Source organism: Polistes dominula, unplaced genomic scaffold (genome assembly GCF_049000335.1).
Source record: "Polistes dominula isolate Pdom_NZ unplaced genomic scaffold, Pdom_raw_medaka contig_17, whole genome shotgun sequence".
In the NCBI taxonomy this organism is placed as follows: Eukaryota; Metazoa; Arthropoda; class Insecta; order Hymenoptera; family Vespidae; genus Polistes; species Polistes dominula.
In genome coordinates, this window is record NW_028301049.1 from 2496252 (window position 1) to 2501765 (window position 5514).

A 5514-nucleotide genomic window follows, 5' to 3' on the forward strand; every position below is an offset into this window, starting at 1 on the left:
CATACCTTTGTAATTAAATAAATAATTTATTGAAGAACTTAAAAAACAACGAAACATTTTCCACTTTTTGACAGCACCGATGTATCGTATCAGCTGCATACAGATGGCAATGCATATACGAAGTAAGTGGCGCCATCTAGTGGTCCAACCTCAAAGTTCACTAGACATCGTTCTATTCTAGGGTTAGGCTTGTTCAGTGTTGGGATTTAAAGAAAGAATAATAATGTTTTATTTTATTAAATTAATCGAAAAAAGAATAATATATTATAAATGTAATATGTTTAAAACCAGTAATCATAAAAAGAAACTCCAGAAAAAAAAGGTGAATTATATTATTTAATATAATTTGCATATTTATGGAATAATCCTAGGTTAGGAATAATGAACTTTAAATCAAACAATGATAAAAATCTTCTCAGAAGCATTAGTGTAAGTATATAAATACATTATTTTATACTAATTGAGCCTTTTAAAGTATTTTTTAGTTAATATGCATGCATAACCTATTTAGATATTTCAACTTTGTTGGTTTCTGTTATAGGAAAATTCTACAAGAAAGAAGATATATACAACCAGTAATAGTCTATTCTACAAAATTAAAGAAAACTCTCCAAGAAGTGCATATTTGCATTGGATGCAGTTTTACTTACCAACATACAAGTTATCGCTGTAGTTTACATGAGTCTGTGAACATCATCGAACATACACATCTTGTCGACAACACTGTGAAGAAAAATATTCTGCTAGACCGAAGAAGAATTTCTGATATAAAATAAAAACCAGTAAGTTAGAAAGGTTTATATTTGTCATTGTATTAATTTCATTATTAGAATTATTGTAATCAACTATTTATATACCGCAGGATCAAATTATCAGTGAATGAAAAAATGAAGATGCAGTGACTTTTTCCATAAGCTACAGAAGAAAGAAGAATTCTTAATGGCAAGCTGCAGAAGAAAGGAGAATCTTTAATAGCAAGCTGCAGAAGAAAGCAGAATCCTCAATGGCAGGAAACAAGAACGCACACTAAGGTACAGTTAGTATGTTAGGAATTTTTCTATTAGTCTTTCACAGATAATGGTAGTTCGATATGCAAATAATATTTGCAATATTAATAAAGTTTTAATCTCATAAATGCTGAAAGGAGTATCGATATAAGTATGGAAATATTTATAAAAATTGTACAAAATCTGCAATAGCATTTAGTTCCAACTAAAATGAAATTTCAATATTTAAAAATTGAATCTCAACTTTAGTATAGAATTTTAATATTAAAACAAATAGTATTAGTTATAAATAAATTATGAAATTAAATTTTAGAAAGTGCATTAATATGTAATTTAAAAAATATTTTGAAAAAACATGAGGATATTATCTATAATTAATTATAAGATATAATATTAAAGAAGCTAGTTAACTAATAATTATTTTATACGTATCAATCTACATTTTAACTTATATTAAAACATTATATATATTTAAATTTAAGTTAGATAATAGATGAATATGAATACGCGTACATTGTATATAAAATAAATTATATACAAAATAAAATTAGAAATTAATAATAAATCAACATACTTTAATAAAAACAAAGATTGTTAAATAAAATCAAAATGAAAACATTTCCTGCATACATTATCTCAGTTTTAGATACATTTAATCATCATAATGTGATAGTTTTATAAAAATAAATGTAACATTAAATTAATCTAAAAAAAGAAACAAAAATATCTTTTACTTTTAATCCATAGAATGAATGAAATCATTAAACGATAACATTTGTACTGATATTTTATTTAAAACAAATCATTTCGTTTCACGTTCTTACGATTATTATTTAAGATGATAAAAAGTATTTATTTTTTTATCCTAAGAAAATAAAAAGAGAATCAGATGTAGGAGAGTTGTTTACATTACTGAGTTGTACGCTTGAATGATAAAGTAGCACGTTGACCTCAGTTCAAGGCTAAGTTTACGATCATCTCGTGTTTTATTAATGCTGTTGCTTGTCCTACTATCCATTCTGAATTTAATACGAAAGATAAAATAATACAAATAAAATTTTATTTTATTATGTAATAGTTTAATCATATTTTATAATTTAAAATTATAAAAAATAAATTTAAAATATTTAAATATAATAATCAAATGTTAATATCGTGATAAAGATAAATAAGTAGAATGCTTATTTTATTTTTTTTACCTTTCTCTCTTTCTCTCTTTATTTTTTAGCAAGCTTTTGATATCATTTACACACGCGTCCTTTGATATTTTTCAATTTGCATTTTATTATTATGATAGGAAAAAAAAATAGATAGAAAACTTATTGAACTAGTGCATGTATGTATTATGAATGTTGAAAATAATGAACATTTATCGTCGTATTCCCATTCTTTGTATTTTTCATTTTGCATTTTATATTTGCACAAATTTTCAGTTGTAATCATGTGCAATGCAATCACGAAAAGTCAGTGCGTTTATTTTCAACGTTATTATTTTTTTATTTTTCTCTCTCTCTGGAGTTTTGTAAGAAAATAAAATAACTTAAAAAATATATTCAATGTTGTGTCAGGATTATCTGATATTTTTGTATTCGTTCGTGTTAGTATACAGATGAAATAATATTCGTTTGATATTTTGAATGAAACAAGGTTTTGATAAGGACCGTGATTACTATAGATTCGATGCATTGATTAATAAAAATTTTTTTTCACAAAAAAGAAAATCCTCAAACGAATCAATCCAACAAGTATCTGTGTTTTAATGAAAAAATATCATCCGCTGTTTTACTCATCGTAAAAATTTATTTTCCGAAAGGAGATTTTTATCATTTTTTTTTTTTTTTTTTTTTTAATTCAACTTCTATACAATTACAATCGTAAATAAATACATCGACAAATATTAAACAACGATGATATTCGTAATATTAAATGAAAATTCATTTAACAAGTTAAATTTAATACACAAAATCTCCTTTCATATTAAATTCAAGTATATAAAATTGTTATTATATATAATTATAGTTTATCTTGATTAAAACATTAATTAATAGAATATATTATGAAAATGCACACACACACACCCATATATATATATATATATATATATAATAAACGCATATGCATACATGCACGTGAATATTCAATATTAAATACTATCAAACGTGTAATCAGTTTAAATCAAATATTTTATTTTACGTATTGATTATCGATTATGAGATGATAATTCGATATTAATTTAATCGAGTACAAACACGTGTCAATGAAATACATAAATTAAGTTTTTGTTTTCATTATTATTCGATTTAAACAACAGCATTAATAGAGTGAACCTCAAAATTCTTTTATAAATAATTTTCAATCGTACGATTTATCAATTTTTCCCCATGCAAATATAAAATCATAATAAAAATGATATAAATTGTTTACATTGATTGTGCAGATACAAAGCTATTACAAATTATTAAAATGATTGAATATCGTATTAACAAAAAACAACCGAAAAAAAACATTGTAAAAGTTTAGTCGCGTGCATAAAACGAAACCATACAAATATTTTTTTTTCTTACAACAAAAATAATAATTCGTTTTGTTGACATTTTTCGAACCGTTTATTAATTTTAAAAATGATATGTGAAAATAATTAAACGATAAGAAAAAAGAAAAAGAAAAGAATTTCATCGATTTCCGTTAACAACGAATTCGTCTTTGAAAAGAAATTTGTTTTCTTCCTTACCCCCACCCCCACCCTACACTCACCCCCCGAATATAAAAGTACGATTTAAAAGGAAGAAGAAGAATAAGAAGAAGCAGAAGAAGTAAATAAAAATAAAAAAAGGGTTAAGAAGATAGAAGAAGACGAATCTGCGCAAAATCGGAATTTCGTCGAGAGATGTGACCCCGCAGCACGACGAGGTTTATTCTTCTTGTCATTTAATAAAAATCAATTTTTTGTTTTGTTTATAAATAGAATGCTAAAAGGATTCTTAATTTAGTATTATAATATATGAGAAAATCGTTTGGATATTACTGCAAGATTGATCACCAGTTTATTTTTCTTTTTTTTTTTAATCTTTATATTTATACATTTACCTACCCTTTCAAACGATAAGAGTTTGAACTATGAACCCTCCCAACAAATGTCTGTGTACGAAATATTTTTCGATAAACAACAACAAAATTTAACTAAAATAGAATCTGTTAATTGAAATAATTTCATTATTTTTAATGAATTTAATTATAAGCTTATTACGAATTTAAAAATTATTTTACATATTAGCAACAGATAAATTCGTATTTTATTTAAAACTTTTTTTTGTTGTATTTCAATTTATCAAATAGTTTACTTTTTATTGTTCTTTTTTTTTGTATTTTATTATAAATGAGAAATTAGAGTTAGTATCTTTTATTATAGTAAAGATTACAATGTGCAATGTAAGAGAAAACAAAATGATATGCAGTTTATGTAAAGAATTAAAATTAATTTTCGAAATTTCGATTAGAAAGATACAACACGTTTAGTTTCATCCTGTTAGAGAAGATTAGGGCAACATAAAGGTACAGGTTGACATTGTTTCATAAGTCGAGAAATAGTTGATTAGTTTAATTTATCAACTAATAATCAATAATCGTTTACGATTATTTCAAAACATTTTTAATTCGAAACATGAATTGTCAAAGATTCTAAAATATGGTAAGTATGAGAATGGATAGGTAAAAGAAAATGTTTAAAAATTATTTTTCCATTCAAAAATATAAAATATCATCTTTTTGAATATATATGTATATATATATATATATATATATATATATATATATATATATATGCAAAGTATTTTCAGAAATACAAAATTCTATAATCATTTATAGTTGTTTAATAAAATAAATGTTCCTAAAATTGTCTTTTATATTAGAACAAAAAATAAATAAATAAAAAATACGACAGTATTATATCGAAAATATTTATATATATGTATAAAATATGATAAGAATAGGCTCGTGTATGCAGGTAAAATAAAATCTATGAAACATGCTATTTGTTAAAAAAAAAAAAATTAAATAATATCTTATAGAAGATATTGTTAGATATAAAATATAATAAGATAAAAGAACCAGTCTAAATAGGGTAAAATAAAATAAAATAAAATGAATTAAAATTAAGTAAAATAAAATAATATATAAATAATATAAAATATAAAAAAAAAAAAACTAAAAGAACAAGTTTACGTAAGATAATAAGAAAATTCTTGAAATTTGTATTTTTCTATTATAAAATTATTACAGAAATAAAATAAAATATTTCAAAGATAATTATAACAAAATAAAATAAAATAATTTCGTGATATTGATGAAGAATAATCGAAAGTATCTCGAAAGGTAATGTAAAAAGTAGATGTAGTAGATGTTCTCAGGATGGATAAAGATGATTTGGGGGTAAGAACTAACTAGAGGGAGGGTCTGTACGTTTCGTGATACGCCCCGCATTATATGCTTGCGCTCCTTCGTACGAACC

General features: G+C 23.6%; 2 long non-coding RNA genes across 8 annotated transcripts in view; one reads left to right on the forward strand and one right to left on the reverse strand.

Moving 5' to 3' along the window:
- The window catches only part of LOC107068038 (uncharacterized), a 56029-nt gene extending 55895 nt beyond the window's left edge, over positions 1–134 (reverse strand). For 4 of the 7 annotated variants that reach the window (XR_016177594.1, XR_016177595.1, XR_016177593.1 and 1 more), the window contains exon 1: positions 6–134. This is a non-coding gene — a long non-coding RNA (uncharacterized LOC107068038). The remainder of the gene's footprint in view (positions 1–5) is intronic. The other 3 variants (XR_016177597.1, XR_016177596.1, XR_016177592.1) reach the window with 1 other exon arrangement.
- A 54-nt stretch (positions 135–188) lies between these two features.
- LOC107068037 (uncharacterized) lies at positions 189–1658 on the forward strand. Its single transcript, XR_001475954.2, has 3 exons — positions 189–429; positions 542–782; positions 863–1658. It is a non-coding gene; the product is annotated as an uncharacterized LOC107068037 (long non-coding RNA).
- The last annotated feature ends 3856 nt before the right edge of the window (positions 1659–5514 follow it).